The sequence below is a fragment of the Scyliorhinus torazame genome, chromosome 10, assembly GCF_047496885.1.
Source record: "Scyliorhinus torazame isolate Kashiwa2021f chromosome 10, sScyTor2.1, whole genome shotgun sequence".
NCBI lineage: Eukaryota > Metazoa > Chordata > Chondrichthyes > Carcharhiniformes > Scyliorhinidae > Scyliorhinus > Scyliorhinus torazame.
Genome location: NC_092716.1, coordinates 186,921,466 through 186,941,312, shown reverse-complemented (window position 1 = coordinate 186,941,312; position 19,847 = coordinate 186,921,466). Strand labels below are relative to the sequence as shown.

At 49.6% G+C, this 19,847-nt stretch overlaps 1 protein-coding gene across 4 annotated transcripts in view; it reads left to right on the top strand.

Annotated features, from left to right (window-relative positions):
• LOC140384436 (ras association domain-containing protein 8-like) overlaps positions 1-19,847 on the top strand; it is a 165,153-nt gene that overhangs the window by 84,611 nt on the left and 60,695 nt on the right. Inside the window, exon 1 of one of the 4 annotated variants that reach the window (XM_072466135.1) lies at positions 9,262-9,540. The exons of 2 other annotated variants lie outside the window; for them this stretch is intronic. The gene's annotated coding sequence lies outside the window, so the exon portion shown is untranslated. Of the gene's footprint in view, positions 1-9,261; positions 9,541-19,847 lie in introns of those variants that run through there. One more of the 4 variants, XM_072466134.1, reaches the window with a different exon arrangement.

The window sequence follows — 19,847 nt, the reverse complement described above, 5'->3', positions numbered from 1 at the left end:
CCGCGATCACTACCTGAAGGACGAGCCGCAGCCTAGACGTACCTGACAACTTCCAGCCGCCACTTGTGGGGAATCATATAAAGGCCTTATCTAACCTGCACAGAGTCAGTCATTTAAAAGTTAAATAAAGGTAATTTAAGCTGTTAGATATAGTTTAATGTGTAGCCGCATGTAGATTATTGCGCATAGAACCAAGCCTATGTTGAATAATAAACAATAATTGAACTAATATACTGGTTGTGTGGTAATTTGTCCAATACATGGAACGTACTCGCGTCTTGTGGTTAATAAAGATAAAAGAGCAACAACGGTATGTCATAGAGTCATAGAATTTTACAGTGCAGAAGGAGGCCATTCGGCCCATCGAGTCTGCACCGGCTCTTGGAAAGAGCACCCTACCCAAGGTCCACACCTCCACCCTATCCCCATAACCCAGTAACCCCACCCAACACTAAGGGCAATTTTGGACACTATGGGGAATTTTAGCACAGCCAATCCACCTAACCCGCACATCTTTGGACTGTGGGAGGAAACCGGAGCACCCGGAGGAAACCCACGCACCCACGGGGAGGATGTGCAGACTCCGCACAGACAGTGACCCAAGCCGGAATCGAACCTGGGACCCTGGAGCTGTGAAGCATTTGTGCTATCCACAATGCTACCGTGCTGCCCGCTGCAGTTGGTGTGGGTGTCGCTGGCTAGGCCAGCATTTATTGCCCATCCCTAATTGCCCTTGAGTAGGGTGTTTTGCCTTCTTGAACCGCTGCAGTCCTTGTGGTGTAGGGACATCCACCATTCTGTTGGGGAGGAAGTGCCTGGATTTTGACCTGGCACCAGTGAAGGAACGGCAGTGTGTTTGCTGTTGCACAAAACCTGGAATTCCTTTGATTTCTATCCCTCAGTGCCAAACACTGGATGATATTTGGATCAAGTGTAGGTCAACCAGTACAGGGTGAACAGAAACTTCCTTTGACTAAATGCCATTGTCTCCAGTCCCCGCCACAAACTCCATTCCCTAGCAACTGACTCCATCCCTCTCCCTGACACCTGAACACAGACTGTTCATAACCTTGACGTTGTATTTGACCCAGGGTGTACTTCCGACCACATATCTGCATTGTCACATGGACTGTTTCCACCTCTGTAATACCACTTGACTGCAGTTTATCCACTGCTGAAACCCTCATTCATGCCTTTTGTTACTTGACTTTTCCAACACACTCTTGGCCAGCCTCTCACATTCTACCCTTCGTTGACTTAACTTGCAACCACTCGCTTTCACTCTTCAACCCTCGTGTTTGCATATGCACATTAACTGAGGCAATACCTTAACTTAAAAATTCTTATCCTGTGTCTTTGAATCTCTCAAGGCCTCACTCCCCCTCTATCACTATAACCTCCTCCAGCCCTCCGATATCTGCATGCCTTGAATTCCACCCTCGCCTGCAGTCCCAATTTTAATTGCTCCACCATTGGCAGCCATGCCTTCAGCTGCCTGGGCCTAAGCTCTGGAATCCCCTCTCAACGTCCCTCGGACTCTACCTCTCTTTCTTCCTTTTTAGACAATCCTTAAAACTCTGCCACTTTCATCAAGCTTTTGGCCATGTCCTGACGTGGCTTGGTGTCAAATTTTGTTTGCTAATGCTCTTATAAAGGTCTACTCCTGTTCTTATGTTTCTCTATGCTAAAGGTGCAATCTAAATGTATCACAGGATATCAATGTAGCTGGCTGGGCCAAAATATATTGCCCATCCCTAATTGCCCCTGAGGAGGTCATGTTGAGACACCTTTTTGAATCAGTTTTGCTATTCAATCAGATTTTGGGTGATTTGTACCCCAGCCCCATTTTGCTCCATATTTTGTAACACTCACCCCAACAAAAATCTCATCATTCTCATCTTCAAAGTTCTCAGTTCACCCAAATTCCACACATTTTAGGAGGGTGATGGGGATTTGGGGGGGGGGTCCAGATTTCCACTGCCTTTAATGCAAAGAAGTGTTTTCCGGTCACCCCCTACATGAACATGCCTACCCCTGATTTTAAGATTATGCCTTCTGGTTTTACACACACAACAGCTCAGCGGGAGACGTGATTCTGAGCCATCTACCCTTACCCTTAAAGACTTTGAACACATTTTGCCACTGCAGCTCGCAGGGGGGTTGCGAATGAAATAGAGCACAAGTGCTTGCCTCTGATCATCATTTCCGAGTCTCTCGCACACCAGCCAGCATTCCTGAGTGATGTGTTTCCAGTGCATACCTTACTTATCTGGTTTCACTCCCGACAGGTTCCTGTGCCCAGAATGAGAGAGAAAAAATACAATGGCCTATTGCAATTCTCGGTTTCTTTCTTCTCTTGGTGAAACTGACCTGGCTTTCGCAGACTGTAGAATAGGGGTGACAGACAAAAGGAGGAATAATACCAAAGTGGTGGGAACAGAGCACAGCCCATCCTGATTAATCTCCTTCCCCCACATGCTCCTGTCTCACAGATCAGCCAGGCGGCAGCGAGTGGGGGTGGGGGGGGGGGGGGGGGGGGGGGGTTAATTCAACAGGCATCTTTTGATGTGATGATAATGAAATATTTTCATAAATGGAGTCAAAGAAAGGGAAGGGAGAAACTTCATACCAGCCCTTTCAAAGCCTCAGGATGTCCCGAAATGCACTGTCGTAATGCCGGAGGCGCAGCAGCCAATTTTCGCACAGCAGGATCCCAGAAACAGCAATGTAGTGATGACCAGATCACTACAAGATTTTATATTAATTAAAACTGCCCAGACCATGGGGAGAATTTCCCTGCTCTACAAATAGCAGGGTCTGCTACATACCCATGAGAGGGCAGGGGCTCAAGGTGATGGTCTTTTTGGGTTGATCAACTTAATATACAAACAGAAACAAACTCAGGGACAACTTAAAAGGGCACTGCTGATAAGCGCACTGCCCAAACAAAACAATGAGCAATGAAAACTTGCCAAACATCAAATCCAAATGTGTTTAGAGGGTCTATAAAGCAATCTAGCCCCTGTGGAACCCACCGGGTATGGAAGGCCTCGAGAATGCCCGTGGACACAGCATGTTCCCTCTCCATAGCCACGGAGGAGGGACAGACAAGCCCAGGAGCAGGTTCCCGAGGAGGTTCTCTGTCTTCCCTGTCCCTGTCTGCACCAGGTGTCTGTAGATCCAGAGCGTGGGACTGAAGTGCAAACAAAACTTCATCAAAAGGGTAGTCAAGAAACTAAAGAGGGAACATCAAACTGCGGTGGAGTTGGAGGTGGGGATGCTGAGAGACCAGCAGAAGAAGCTCCTGGAGAAGTTGGAGGACCTAGAGAATAGGTCCCGCCGGCAGAGCTTGAGAATCGTCGGGCTTCCGGAGGGGTCCGAAGGAGTGGAGGCTGGGGCATACATCGCAGACATGTTTGAGAAGCTGCTGGGGGATGGGGCATTCTCCCGACCCTTGGAGGTGGACAGGGCTCACATGAGCACTCGCGAGGAAGCCGCGAACGGGAGACCCCCCGAGGGCAATGGTGGTGAGATTCTGCATGTACTTGGATAAGGAGCACATTCTTCAGTGGGCCAAGCAGACACGGAGCTGTTAGTGGGACAATAGCATCCTGTGGGTTTACCAAGGCCTGAGTGTGGAGGTGGCCAGGAGAAGAGCAGGCTTCAACCAGGTTAGGTTGATCCTAATCTGGCTGAAAAAGGTGAAGTTCGGACTGTTGTATCCGGCCCGTCTCTAGGTCACGTACGAGGAACAGCACTTTTATTTTGAGTCGCCTGAGGACGCGCTGGACTTCATGAAAAGGAAAGGACTGGTGGTGGACTGAGAACTTTTGAACTTTGCTGCAACGTTCATTTTTTTTTGCTTTTCGTTTCTCTGTTCTTTAAAAAAAAATTCTCGTTTTTCGTTTTGTGAAAGCTGTTTGTAATGCGTTCTGTATTGATTTGGGACCAGTGGCAGAGCTGAATGAGTTAAGGTTTTCATTTGCAGTGTTGGGGGATGGAGGTGTGCTTGTTTAGATTTTGGTGTTTTTTTGTCGGGCAATTGTGTGGGAATTGTTTGATATTGGAGTATGTTTGTATGAGCAGGGGGAGGGTGGGGAGGGAACAATAGGTGGGAGACTATCTGGCACCAGGGATGGGGGCCACCTAGCTAGCTGGGCGGGCTAGCTCACAGAAGCACAGTGGGGGGTGTGCATATGTTCGGTTTATCAAAGGGGTTGGGTTACAGAGTGTTGTTACTGGGGGGGAGGGGGGGAAAATGTTTTGCTGACGAGGGAGGGACTTGGGCCAAGGGACAGAGAGGAGGTTGGGGGCGGAGGCTGCCTGGGGGCGGGCCGTTGGAGGCGCGGAGAATGGTCTGGATGCGGGCCCAAAAAAGGGGATGGCTGATCGGCGAAGTGGGGGGCAATGAGCCCCCCAACTAGGCTGATCACCTGGAATGTTCGAGGGTTAAATGGGCCGGTCAAGAGGGCACGTGTGTTCGCGCATCTTAGGGGACTGAAGGCGGTCACGGTAATGTTGCAGGAGATGCACCTTAGAGTAACTGACCAGATTAGATTGAGGAAAGGCTGGGTCAGTCAGGTCTTTCACTCGGGACTGGATTCAAAGACTAGAGGAGTTGCGATCCTGATCAATAAGCGGGTGGTGTTTGAAGCGGGTAGAATAGTCTCCGATCTGGGAGGTCGGTACATTATGGTTAGTGGGAAACTGGAGGGGTTGCAGGTGGTATCAGTAAATGTGTATGCGCCAAATTGGGATGATGTGGAGTTTATAAAGAGGATGCTGGGGAAGATACCGGACCTGGACTCACACTGGTTGGTCATGGGAGGAGATTTCAACACAGTTATTGACTCTGGCTTGGACCGGTCAAGCTCAAAAACGGGCAGGGTGCCAGCAATGGCAAAGGAACTAAAAGGGTTCATGGAGCAGATGGGGGGGGGGGGTGGATCCATGGATCCATGGATATTTGGGCAGCCGAGGGTGAAGGCGTTCTCCTTCTTCTCACATGTGCATAAAGTGTACTCCCGGATTTCTTCATTTTGAGCAGGGCCTTTCTGGCAGTTGTCGGTGATCACAATCTCAGACCATGCTCTGCACTGGGATGACCTGCAGGTTAGAAGGTAACCAGCGCCCGCAATGGAGGTTAGAAGTGGGACTTTTGGCTGACGAAGGGGTGTGCGAGCGGCTGAGGAAATGTATTCAGAACTACTTGCAGGTCAACGACACGGGGGAAATTTCAGCAGCGATGGTCTGGGAAGCACTGAAGGCGGTGGTCAGAGGGATGCTGATCTCGATATGGGCTCATAGGGAGAAGTTGTACAGGGCAGAGATGGACCGACTGGTAAAGTAGATACTACAGATCAATAGGAGGTATGTGGAGACCCCAGAGGCAGGGCCTTTAAGGGAATGGCGGAGGTTACAGGTGGGGTTCGGCTTGTTAATCACAGGGAGGGCGGTAGAGCAGCTGAGAAAGGCGAGGGGGGTGATCTATGAGTATGGAGAGAAGGCCAGCAGAATGCTTGCACAGCAGCTTAGAAAGAGGGAGGCAGCCAGGGAGACAGGGAAAGTAAATGACGGAGATGGGAACCTGGTTGGAGATTCAGCAGGGGTGAAAAAGGCATTTAGGGATTTCTACAGTAGGCTGTACAGGTCGGAACACCCAACGGGGCTGGAGTGGATGAGGCACTTCCTGGAGGGGCTGAATTTCCCAAAGGTGGACGGGGAGCTGGTAGAAGGGCTAGGGGCCCCGATCGGGTTGGAAGAGATAGTGGAGGGCTTGAAGGCCATGCAGTCGGGTAAAGCCCCAGGGCCGGACAGGTACCCAGTGGAGTTTTATAAATAGTTCTCTGGGATACTGGGGCCAGTGTTGATGAGGATGTTCAATGAGGCAAGGGAAAGAGGGGTGCTGCCCCCGACGATGTCACAGGCCACTATTTCGCTGATTCTAAAGCAGGACAAGAACCCGGAGCTGTGTGGGTCCTACAGGCCGATATCCTTGTTGAATGTGGACGCCAAACTGCTGGCCAAAGCTTTGTCCTCCAGGATTGAGGATTGTGTTCCGGACATTATTGGGGAGGACCAGACAGGGTTTGTTAAGGGTAGGCAGTTGGTGGCCAATGTAAGAAGGTTGTTAAACGTGATCATGATGCCCCCGGAAGGTAGGGAGGAGGAGGTAGTGATCGCAATGGATGCAGAAAAGGCTTTTGATCGAGTAGAATGGGATTATCTGTGGGAAGTACTGGGACGGTTCGGATTTGGGCGGGGCTTTATTGACTGGGTCAGGTTGGTGTATCAGGCTCCTGTGGCAAGTGTACGGACGAATAGGACATCGTCGGACTATTTTAAACTCCACCGGGGGACGAGACAGGGATGTCCCCTCTCCTCACTAGCTATAGAGCCGTTGGCAATTGCTCTGAGAGCCTCGAGAGGCTGGAAGGGGGGAGCACAGAGTCTCACTCTATGCAGACGACCTGCATCTGTATGTATGGCTCTGGAGGAGAAGTTTGGATTGGCGAGGGGAAACAAATTCAGGTATCTGCAAGTGCAGAACTTCCTTCGTAAACAGGTGTCAACCTTCCTGCTCCTGAAATGAAATGAAATGAAAATCGCTTATTGTCACAAGTAGGCTTCAATGAAGTTACTGTGAAAAGCCCCAAGTCGCCACATTCCGGCGCCTGTTCAGGGAGGCTGGTACGGGAATCGAACTGTGCTGCTGGCCTGCCTTGGTCTGCTTTAAAAGCCAGCGATTTAGCCCAGTGAGCTAAACCAGCCCCTACTGCTAAGAGGGATTCAGGACAGGGTAGTTTCCAGAGGGTGGGTCGGAGAAGGGAGAGTCTCGGACATTTATAAGGAGCTTATGGGGTCAGAAGAGATGCAGACCGAGGAGCTGAAGCGCAAGTGGGTGGAAGAGCTGGGAGGAGAGATAGAGGATGGTCTATGGGCAGACGCATTGAGTAGAGTCAGACGCGTCCGCAACTTGTGCCAGGCTCAGCCTGATACAATTTAAGGGCGTTCACCGGGCTGACATGACAGTGGCCCGGATGAGCAGATTCTTTGGGGTGGAAGACAGGTGCGCAAAATGTGCGGGAGGACCAGCGAACCATGTCCACATGTTCCGGACATGTCCGAAACTGAGGGGATTTTGGCAGTGGTTTGCAGATGTCATGTCCACGGTGTTAAAAACAAGGGTGGCACTGAGTCCAGAGGTGGTGATTGTCGAGGTGTCGGAAGACCCGGGAATCCAGGAGGAGAAAGAGGCAGACGTTCTGGCCTTTGCTTCCCTGGTAGCCCGGAGACGGATACTATTAGCTTGGAGGGACTCAAAGCCCCCGAAGTCGGAGGCCTGGCTATCGGACATGGCTAGCTTCCTCTGTTTGGAGAAAAATCAAGTTCAGAGGGTCACTGTTAGGATTTGCCCGGAGGCGGCAACTGTTCGTCGACTTCTTCGCGGAAAATTAATCGTCAGCAGAAGGGGGGGGGGGGGATTAGTTTAGCTTAGAGTAGGGGGTTAATAAAGGTGGGATCTGTGAGGGAGGGAGACGGCTTTTGCACTATGTTTATAGTTTCATGTACATTGTTTATTGTGTTGTTGTTGTTATAATATCAAAAAATACCTCAATAAAATGTTTATTAAAAAAAAGAAATTAAAGAGGGAATGCAGCCTAGAACATTGAACGTAGACATGGAACATGGACTCCATAAGATCGCACAAATGGCACGGTTCTTGGGAGTCCGAGAACAGGTGTAATCAGTGGTTGCACGGCACTGTTGCGTGCATCACCCTCCACCCCAGATTCCCAAGACTGAGGGGGAGGATTCCTTCGTAGAGGGACCTCCACCGCTGGATGGCAACGAGGCATGCGAAGGCGTGTCTGGGCAACGGGAAGGACGTGAAAGGTGTGCAGCAGCAGCCTGTACAGGAAACCCTGTGCAGTGTGAAAAGGCACGGAGGGCATTTCCGCAAAGCAGCTAGGATTGTGGGGCACCAGCTCCCAGGGGAGGGTTCAAGGCCTGGTGCCAATGTGGAATTCTGTCCGAACAGGGGTCCACTCAGCCAAGAGGCCACCGTATACCTGCGCCGCCTTGAGACTGGGAGTGCCTTCAGGTCCGAGCACTACCATTTTGAGGCCTTGGATGGAATCGGCCTCGAGCTGGATGGCCACCGTTGCGCATTGAGCCAACTCGTAGGGTGTCTTCCAGCCCACTCCTCCGCCACCTAGCATGTCCCTGATCCTGGCCGCCCCGGCAGCCACAGCCTTCCGTTCTGCCAGCCACCAAAATGGCGGAGATGCGGATTCCTGAGTAGCAGTGGGGGCTCAAGATGACATCTCTGATAATGCAACACTCCCTCAATACTGCTCCAAGGTAACAACTGCACTTTAAGAGCAATTCATTGGCTGTAAATCATTTGGGACATCCTGATGTCATGAAAGGCACTGTGTAAATGCAACTTTTAAAAACGTTTGAATGGCTTGTTGTACCCACGAGGGGCAGGGCGGGATAAGGTGATTGGAGTGGAGGAAAGACTCGCGTGGGGTTTAAAGGGGGGCACAGTAGCTACCACAGTTGCTTCACAGCTCCAGGGTCCCAGGTTCGATTCCCGGCTTGGGTCACTGTCTGTGCGGAGTCTGCACGTTCTCCCCGTGTCTGCGTGGGTTTCCTCCGGGCGCTCCGGTTTCCTCTCACAGTCCAAAGATGTGCAGGTTAGGAGAATTGGCCATGCTAAATTGCTCTTAGTGTCCAAAACAAAGGTGACGTGGGGTTACGGGGATAGGGTGGAGGTGTGGGCTTAGGTAGGGTGCTCTCTCCAAGGGCCGGTGCAGACTCGACGGGCCGAATGGCCTCATTCTGCACTGTAAATTATACGATTGTACATGATAATGCAAAGCAGGAGAATTTTGGAAGGCAGGAAGTGAGTCCATTGCTCAAAAGGTTCCTGAGGCTCTGGAGAGCCGGCAAATCCTGTTTGAATTAGGGTTTCTTTCCTGGGCAGCACGTCCCTCATCGAAACACATTCGCAGGCAGGGTGCCAGGTAAGCAGGGTGACAGGTAAGGCCAGTGACCTCATCAGGAAGTGAAGCCTTGTTCTTCCTGCACCTGAGGTGATGTCTCTCTGAGAGTAACTTCACCTCTTGCTGAGCGTGTGTTATTCAGCAGAGTGGCCCAGGGTGAGGTGGGGAGAGAGAGAGAGAGGGGAGTGGGTGGGGGGGGCTTCCTCCAATCCGTTCAGCAATTGTTTTCTTCAAAAATAATTGAAGTGGAAGTGCGGAAAGTGTCATTTAAATGCCGAGGCTCCGCCCACACCTGGGGGACAGTGAGATCCCTGGTTGGTTGTGAAGGTGGGAGCGGCTGTTGGACATTGCATTGCGTTTCCTCACACTGGCAGTATCAAGAGACGCAGGGCACTGGGCAGTGCACTGTCAGCACTCGCGCGCTCTCTCTCTGGATTACAATTGACGAGGAGGAGCACCCACCATTTCATCCAGAGGATTGCAGCCAACTAGTTTTAACCCGGGCACCAGCCTGTGTGAGGAGGAGGAGGTGAGCGATGGTCTAAAAACTCTGTTCGAACTGCGGCTGATTAAACATTGATTCCACAGTGAGCCTTAACTGTTTAGAACTATTTTCACAACTTTCAAAAAAGGTCGATGTGTTAAAGAAGAGTTGCGTTTGCTATTTTCCTGGGCATTAAGCGTTGCGTACAGGTTGGGTTTTATTCAGTAAGTTTGGAGTCCGTCTGCCCCCCCCCCCCCCCCTCTCAAGTTGAGTTTACTGCTTTGGGAAATGATTGTAGGAGGGAACTTTGCCTTGAATGAAAGCTTCAGCATTTTGTCACAGGAGATTCTTTTCTCTTTACGATGTTCAGAGAGATTGGAATAAAATGGCAATTCTTGCTGTCAAGCTTATATTTCGGGTTCGACTGGTTCCTTTTGTCCCAGAGGTTTTGGAACTGATCAATCTTCCATATCCCCAGCTCTTTCATCTGGTCTGCCCCCCCCCCCCCCCGCCCCCCGCGCGAGTTAGTGTGCCCAGTGTCAGCTCCCTGTGTCTCACTGCGTTAATAAGTAGGGGATCTGAAGCTCCTGCAATGAGTGTTTGGTGGAGTGTATAATTTGTGGTAACCCAATCTTCGGCCTTTTTAATCATGTGTGTGCCAGTGAACTGCTACTCTACATACTGTCTGATGCAAAAGAAGACAGACTTTCAACAACTTAACCAATTCCATTAGGATAAGTAAACCGCCTGAAGCCTTTTACACAGCACCTAGGGTCCAAAATGCCACATTTGCCTCTTTCCAAGGACTTGTCAGGATCTCAGGTAAACAAATGAATTGAATCAAGTGTTTTCCTCAGGGCTGACAGGTAGATGGCTGAAGGGACTCCTCGCATGATCCAAAACATTTTACAGATATAAAACCGACCAAGCACTAATGGTAATGTGTTAGGGAGGTCAATAAATATTGTCCCAAAGAGTTGGGGTTCCGGAGGCTTTTTAGCAAGCGAGACAGGTGGCGAGGGCCATCCTGGATTATAACGTCCTACTGTTGGCACACTTGTCACTAGATGCTAACCATCTGACAGGATACTTGTTTGCTAATGGCAGACTTGTCACTAGATGGTACACCATCTGACAGAATACCTGTTTGCTCATGGTACACTTGTCACTAGATGGTACACCATCTGACAGAATACCTGTTTGCTCATGGCACACTTGTCACTAAATGTTACACCATCTGACTGGACACCTGTTTGTTAATGGCAGAAGGTGGCCCGGTAGCACAGTGGTTAGCACAGTTGCTTCACAGCACCAGGGACCCGGGTTCGATTCCCGGCATAGGTCACTGTCTGTGCGGAGTCTGCACGTTCTCCCCGTGTCTGCGTGGGTTTCCTCCGGGCACTCTGGTTTCCTCCCACAAGTCCCGAAAGACGTGCTTGTTAGCTGAATTGGACATTCTGAATTCTCCCTCTGTGTACCTGAACAGGCGCCGGAGTGTGGTGACTAGCGGATTTTCACAGTAACTTCATTGTAGTGTTTACGTAAGCCTACTTGTGACACTAATAAAGATTATTATCATTATTATTACTTGTGACTAAATGTTACACCGTCTGATGGAACACCTGTTTGCTGATGGCACAAGCGTCATTAGATGTTACACCTTCTGACTGGGCACCTGTTTTCTTTTTTAAATAAATTTGAAGTGCCCAATCATTTTTTTTCCAATTAAGGAGCAATTTAGTGTGGCCAATCCACCTACCCTGTACATATTTGGTTTAGATGGTACACTGTCTGATGGGACACCTGTTTGCAGACAGTGTAACACCTAGTGACAAGTGTGCCATCAAAAAACAGGCGTCCCATCAGATGGCACATTTGTCACTAGATGTTATACCATTATTTAAAGTACACAATTCTTTTTTCCAATTAAGGGGCAATTTAGCATTGCCAATCCACCTACCCTGCACATCTTTGGGTTGTGGGGCTGAGACCCACGCAGAAACATGGGTGTTACACCATCTGCCAGGATACCTGTTTTCTGATGGCACACTTGTCACTAGATGTTAGACTATCTGATAGCACGTTTGTTGCCAGATGAGATGGCATGGTGGCACACTGGTTATCACTGCTGCCTCACAGCGCCAGGGACCTGGGTTCAATTCAGCCTTGGGTGACTCTGTGGAGTTTGTATGTTTTGCCCCGTCAGGGTGGGTTTCCTCCAGATGCTCCAGGTTCCTTCCACAGTCCAATGAAGTCCATGTTAGGTAGATTGGTCTTGCTAAATTGCTCCTTAGTGTCTAAAGATAGGCAGGTTAGGTGGGGCTACGGGGATGGGGTGGGGGAGTGGGCTGAGGTAGTGTGATCTTTCAGAGGGTCGGTGCAGACTCAATGGGCTGAATGGCAGCCTGCACTGTGAGGATTCTAAGGATTCTATAGATATGGTACACTGTCTGACAGGATACCAGATGGTTCACTGACACCATACCTCTCATTAGATGGAGGGAGTGCTGCACTGTTGGAGTGTCAGTACTGGGGGAGTGCTGCACTGTCGGAGGACCCGTACTGCACTGTCGGAGGGTCCATACTGGGGGAGTGCTGCACTGTCGGAGGATCAGTACTGGGGGAGTGCTGCACTGTCAGAGGGCCACTACTGGGAGAGGGGGTCAGTACTGGGAGAGTGCTGCACTATCAGAGGATCCATACTGGGGGAGTGCTGCACTGTCAGGGCCAGTACTGGGAGAGAGTGTCAGTACTGGGAGAGTGCTGCACTATCAGAGGGTCAGTACTGGGAGAGTGTTGCACTGCAACAGGGTCAGTACTGGGGAAGAGCTGCACTACTGTCACTTTTCTGTTGAGATGTAAAACCTCATCTATGTAAAAGCTCCAATGGTAATATTTCAAAGAGGTACAGTGAGTTCTTCCTCGTGTCCAACAGAGTATTTATCCCTTACCAACATCATTGAAAATATGTGCTTTTTAATTGTTATCCCATTGCTGTTTGCGGGAGTTTGCTGTGTGGATATTCGCTGCAGGCATTCCTATATTACACAAATACTGCATTTAAGGGGTGGTGGGGGAAATACTTTGTTGTTTATTTTCGGCTCTATATGATCTGATTCGGCTTGCCCAAATTTAGTTAATAAAAGATCCTTCCTATTTGAGGGTCTAGAAAAATGCTGTGATGAAAAGTGACAGGATGGAATAGGTGTTTTATGCCATGCGATGGAGCAAATTTACACAAAATCTTCTGATGCAGAGTGGGTTGATTCGTGTGTCAGCTGATGTGAGTTGTACTGCTTTCTGTCCGAACCACGGCAGCCCCTGGGAGATAATTCTCCCTTGGTGACGTCAACTGAACTATAAATACAGTTTAAAAAAAAGCAGAAAGCAAACACAATATTACGGTGAATCTTTCCAGCGTGTTTTGACAGTCCCTTGAGGTAAACATAGGTGTGTCCCTATTTCTATCTATTTAACCATAGCCAGAGAATGTCTTACAATGGCTTCTCCTCGTGTTATTTCACCGTTACCTCTGGTTTCCCCCAAGGATACATCCTTTTACCCCTCTCCTATTTCCCTGCTGCCCCTCATTGGCATCTTCTGAAGGCACGGCATTATTTTTGACATGTATGCTGATGACACGCAGCTTTACCTCTCCACCATCTATTCTGCCTCCTCCACCATTGCTAAATTGTCAGATTCCTTATCTGACGGACATCTAGTACTGGAAGAACAGGAATTTCCTGCAGTTAAGCATTGGGAAGACTGGAGCCATTGTTTTCGGTCCCCATTACAAACTCTGCAACCTTGCTACCAACTCCAAACCTCTCCCTGGCAACAGTCTCAGATTCGGCCAGTCTATTCGTGACCTTGGGTGTCACATTTGACCCTGAAATAAGTTTCTGACCTCTTGTACCCGCCACTATGGAGATCGCCCATTTCGACCTCCGTAACATCGACCCACTCAGCCCCTATCCCAGATCACCTGCTAAAACCCGTTTCCGTGCCTTGGTCATCTCCTGACTTGACTAATGAATTCCTGCGTCATTCCACCTGCCATAAACGTGAGGTATCCAATCCTGTGCTGCCCATGTTTTAACTCTTGCTTTAATTATCCCTTTCCTTGGGCAGCACGGTGGCGCAGTGGTTAGCACTGCTGCCTCACGGTGCTGAGGTCCCAGGTTCGATCCCGGCTCTGGGACACTGTCCGTGTGGAGTTTGTACATTCTCTCCGGGTTTGCGTGGGTCTCACCCCAACAACCCAAAGATGTGCCGGCTAGATGGATTGGCGCAAGCTAAATTGGCCCTTAATTGGAAAAAAAGGAATTGGGTACTCTAAATTTATTTTTTAAAAGTTATCCTTTCTGGCATTGGCTCCAAGTCCCTCAGTGCCTCAAGCTTTAAACTCGCATTCCGAGGGCTGGTGCAGACTCGATGGGCCAAATGGCCTCCTGCACTGTAAATTCTATGATTATACTTGAAGCACATGGCTTCTCCTCCTCCCTATCTCTGTAACCTCCTCCTCCCCAACTATCCTTTCCCCACTCCTCCGAGTTCTTTGTTCCTCCAGATCCGGCCTCCTGTCCATCTTCAACTCTCTTCATCTCATCATTGTTAGCCATCAGTGGACCTTTGACTGGGCTGTCAAATCTCCCGCTGCAGGTCCAGCCATGACGGTGCTGCAAATACCTGGCTGGAATCGCTCCATTACTGTATCCCTAAATTGATTGATGTATGAATGTCTAAAGAAGGGCTGTTGGATTTTTTATTTTTAAAAAAGCCTCGGCTCTTATTTATAATGCCGGAGTGCGTGAGAAAGATTCGAAGGGCAGATTGAGAATCCAGGGCTCAGTGAGTGAGTGAACCACAATCATGATTTACAATACTAATAACTGCTCTATCACTAATTGCAAACATCTTCAGTCATTACTGACAAATTAAATTTCTACCAACTTGACAGAACACGGAGCCTATCTCTCAGTCACTGAGCCACAGAAACTGGCCATTCAGCCCAAATGGGCTATGCCAGTGTTTATGTTTGGGAGAAACCTCCTCCAGCCCGATTTCATGTCATCCTATCACCAATTCTCCCTCATGTCCTCCTCGAGCTTCCCCTCAACTGCATCTACGTCATTCACCTCACCACTCCCTTTGGTCGTGATTATCACAGTCAAAGTGTCTTCTTTCAGATGTGGTGAGCTGAAAGCTAGAAAAGGCTTCAGGGCAGAAGCTGGTTCTGTTTATTAACTAAGATTTATAGATACTTATCCCCCATGCCTGCTGTCTGAGTGAACGACTGCGGTGTATCTCATCATGTGCGGTCATATCTCATGTATCTTCCTAATTTACACTTGATTGTATGACTTGCCTTCATTTCCATCACTCGATTGGAATGTTCGGCATTACCCGGTTGCTGTGGTAACCTCCTGTAGATTGCACCAGGAATGTGAGAGATGGCGTTAAGGTGCGGAATCAGAACAATTCCCAGGTACAATCCACTGTTCCGGTGCTGATATCATTCCGGGACATGGTCAATTAGGAGAAAGTAGTCCCCTTCATTTACCTCACTTTGCACAGGAACAGGAGGAGGCCATTCAGTCCTTCGAGCCTGTTACACAGGAACAGGAGGAGGCCATTCAGTCCTTCGAGCCTGTTACACAGGAACAGGAGGAGGCCATTCAGTCCTTCGAGCCTGTTACACAGGAACAGGCGGGGACCATTCAGTCCTTCGAGCCTGTTACACAGGAACAGGAGGAGACCATTCAGTCCTTCGAGCCTGTTACACAGGAACAGGAGGAGGCCATTCAGTCCTTCGAGCCTGTTACACAGGAACAGGAGGAGGCCATTCAGTCCTTCGAGCCTGTTACACAGGAACAGGAGGAGGCCATTCAGTCCTTCGAGCCTGTTACACAGGAACAGGATGAGACCATTCAGTCCTTCGAGCCTGTTACACAGGAACAGGAGGGAAGTCATTCAGTCCTTCGAGCCTGTTACATAGGAACAGGAGGGAAGTCATTCAGTCCTTCGAGCCTGTTACACAGGAACAGGAGGGGACCATTCAATCCTTCGAGCCTGTTACACAGGAACAGGAGGGAAGTCATTCAGTCCTTCGAGCCTGTTACACAGGAACAGGAGGCGACCAGTCAGTCCTTCGGGCCTATTACACAGGAACAGGAGGAGACCATTCAGTCCTTCGAACCTGTTACACAGGAACAGGAGGAGGCCATTCAGTCCTTAGAGCCTGTTACACAGGAACAGGAGGAGGTCATTCAGTCCTTCGAGCCTGTTACACAGGAACAGGCGGGGACCATTCAGTCCTTCGGGCCTGTTACTCAGGAACAGGAGGAGACCATTCAGTCCTTCGAGCCTGTTACACAGGAACAGGAGGAAAGTCATTCAGTCCTTCAAGACTGTTACACAGGAACAGGAGGAGACCATTCAGTCCTTCGAGTCTGTTACACAGGAACAGGAGGGAAGTCATTCAGTCCTTCGAGCCTGTTACACAGTAACAGGAGGAGACCATTCAGTCCTTCGAGCCTGTTACACAGGAACAGGAGGGAAGTCATTCAGTCCTTCGAGCCTGTTACATAGGAACAGGAGGGAAGTCATTCAGTCCTTCGAGCCTGTTACACAGGAACAGGAGGAGACCATTCAGTCCTTCGGGCCTGTTACACAGGAACAGGAGGAGGCCATTCAGTCCTTCGAGCCTGTTACACAGGAACAGGAGGGAAGTCATTCAGTCCTTCGAGCCTGTTACACAGGAACAGGAGGAGACCATTCAGTCCTTCGGGCCTGTTACACAGGAACAGGAGGAGGCCATTCAGTCCTTCGAGCCTGTTACTCAGGAACAGGAGGGAAGTCATTCAGTCCTTCGGGCCTGTTATACAGGAACAGGAGGAGTCCAATCAGTCCTTCGAGCCTTACACAGGAACAGGAGGGGACCATTCAGTCCTTCGAGCCTGTTACACAGGAACAGGAGGAGGCCATTCAGTCCTTCGAGCCTTACACAGGAACAGGAGGAGGCCATTCAACTTAGAGCCTGTTACACAGGAACAGGAGGAGACCATTCAGTCCTTTGAGCCTGTTTCACAGGAACAGGAGGAGGCCATTCAGTCCTTAGAGCCTGTTACACAGGAATAGGAGGAGGTCATTCAGTCCTTCGAGCCTGTTACACATGAACAGGAGGGGACCATTCAGTCCTTCGGGCCTGTTACTCAGTAACAGGAGGAGACCATTCAGTCCTTCGAGCCTGTTACACAGGAACAGGAGGGAAGTCATTCAGTCCTTCGAGCCTGTTACACAGGAACAGGAGGAGACCATTCAGTCCTTCGAGCCTGTTACACAGGAACAGGAGGGAAGTCATTCAGTCCTTCGAGCCTGTTACACAGGAACAGGAGGAGACCATTCAGTCCTTCGAGCCTATTACACAGGAACAGGAGGAGACCATTCAGTCCTTCGAGCCTGTTACATAGGAACAGGAGGGAAGTCATTCAGTCCTTCGAGCCTGTTACACAGGAACAGGAGGAGACCATTCAGTCCTTCGGGCCTGTTACACAGGAACAGGAGGAGACCATTCAGTCCTTCGGGCCTGTTACACAGGAACAGGAGGAGGCCATTCAGTCCTTCGAGCCTGTTACACAGGAACCGGAGGGTACTCATTCAGTCCTTCGAGCCTGTTACACAGGAACAGGAGGAGTCCATTCAGTCCTTCGGGCCTGTTACACAGGAACAGGAGGAGGCTATTCAGTCCTTCGAGCCTGTTACACAGTAACAGGAGGTAAGTCATTCAGTCCTTTGGGCCTGTTACACAGGAACAGGAGGAGGCCATTCAGTCCTTCAGGCCTGTTACTCAGGAACAGGAGGAGACCATTCAGTCCTTCGAGCCTGTTACACAGGAACAGGAAGGAAGTCATTCAGTCCTTCGGGCCTGTTACACAGGAACAGGAGGAGACCATTCAGTCCTTCGAGCCTGTTACACAGGAACAGGAGGGAAGTAATTCAGTCCTTCGAGCCTGTTATACAGGAACAGGAGGAGACCATTCAGTCCTTCGAGCCTGTTACACAGGAACAGGAGGAGACCATTCAGTCCTTCGAGCCGGTTACACAGGAACAGGAGGAGGCCATTCAGTCCTTCGGGCCTGTTACACGGGAACAGGAGGAGACCATTCAGTCCTTCGAGCCTGTTACACAGGAACAGGAGGGGACCATTCAGTCCTTCGGGCCTGTTACACAGGAACAGGAGGAGGCCATTCAGTCCTTCAGGCCTGTTACTCAGGAACAGGAGGAGACCATTCAGTCCTTCGAGCCTGTTACACAGGAACAGGAAGGAAGTCATTCAGTCCTTCGAGCCTGTTACACAGGAACAGGAGGAGACCATTCAGTCCTTCGAGCCTGTTACACAGGAACAGGAGGGAAGTAATTCAGTCCTTCGAGCCTGTTACACAGGAACAGGAGGAGACCATTCAGTCCTTCGAGCCTGTTACACAGGAACAGGAGGAGACCATTCAGTCCTTCGAGCCTGTTACACAGGAACAGGAGGAGGCCATTCAGTCCTTCGGGTCTGTTACACAGGAACAGGCGGAGACCATTCAGTCCTTCGAGCCTGTTACACAGGAACAGGAGTGGACCATTCAGTCCTTCGGGCCTATTACACAGGAACAGGAGGAGGCCATTCAGTCCTTCGAGCCTGTTACACAGGAACAGGAGGAGGCCATTCAGTCCTTCGAGCCTGTTACACAGGAACAGGAGGGGACCATTCAGTCCTTCGGGCCTGTTACACAGGAACAGGAGTAGGCCATTCAGTCCTTCGAGCCTCTTACACAGGAACAGGAGGGGACCATTCAGTCCTTCGGGCCTGTTACACAGGAACAGGAGGAGGCCATTCAGTCATTCAGGCCTGTTACACAGGAACAGGAGGAGACCATTCAGTCCTTCGAGCCTGTTACACAGGAACAGGGGGGAAGTAATTCAGTCCTTCGAGCCTGTTACACAGGAACAGGAGGAGACCATTCAGTCCTTCGAGCCTGTTACACAGGAACAGGAGGAGACCATTCAGTCCTTCGAGCCTGTTACACAGGAACAGGAGGAGGCCATTCAGTCCTTCGGGCCTGTTACACAGGAACAGGCGGAGACCATTCAGTCCTTCGAGCCTGTTACACAGGAACAGGAGGGGACCATTCAGTCCTTCGGGCCTGTTACACAGGAACAGGAGGAGGCCATTCAGTCCTTCGAGCCTGTTACACAGGAACAGGAGGAGGCCATTCAGTCCTTCGGGCCTGTTACACAGGAGCAGGAGGAGGCCATTCAGTCCTTCGAGCCTGTTACACAGGAACAGGAGGGAAGTCATTCAGTCCTTCGAGCCTGTTACACAGGAACAGGAGGAGGCCATTCAGTCCTTCGGGTCTGATCTGCATTTAAGTTATATCATGGCTGATATACCTCTTAATTCCATTTACCCATTTTATTCCATATCCTTTAATATCCTTATCTGTAACCAATCACTATTTGTTGTTGTACCATTTGTCAATGTACTCTGTCGATTATTCTTTTGTCTACTATGTACGTACTGTGTACGTTCCTCGGCCGCAGAAAAATACTTAGCACTGTACTTCGGTACACGTGACAATAAATAAAATCAATAAATATCAATCAATCAAACAAAAATCTATCCATCTTATTTGAAATTTTAATTGACCCCCAGCCTCAAAACGTATTATTTGGGGAGACAGTTCCAGATGTTTTCTCTGTGTGAAGGAGTGCTTCCTGATTCCACCCTGAATGATCCGGCTCTAATTTTTCAGGGTTTTTTCCGTGTCTTCATTCTGGCCATTCCCACCAGAGGGAATAGTTTCTCTCTATCCATCCTATCAACAATACCTCGATTAGAATACCCTTTCATCCTCTATATTCAAGGAAAACATGGCTAGTCTATGCAACCTGTCCTTATAATTAAAAAAAAATTTTTTTTAGAGTACCCAATTCATTTTTTCCAATTTAGGGGCAATTTTAGCATGGCTAATCCACCTACCCTACACATCTTTGGGTTGTGGAGGCGAAACCCAGGCAAACATAGAGAGAACATGCAAACTCCACATGGATAGTGACCCAGAGCAGGGATCGAACCTGGGACGTCAGCGCCGTGAGGCAGCAGTGCTAATCACTGCGCCACCGTGCTGCCCTGTCCTCAAACCCTTTTAGTCTTGGACCACTCCAGTGAATCTGAAGATGAGGTGAATCTTAGGCCTGACAAATGTCTGACTGTCCAATATTTTTGGGCCATTTCTCATCTGTCACTTATAGCTACTGAAGCAAGAAAGTTCTAAAATCTTTTTAAAAAGTGAAATACAAAAGAT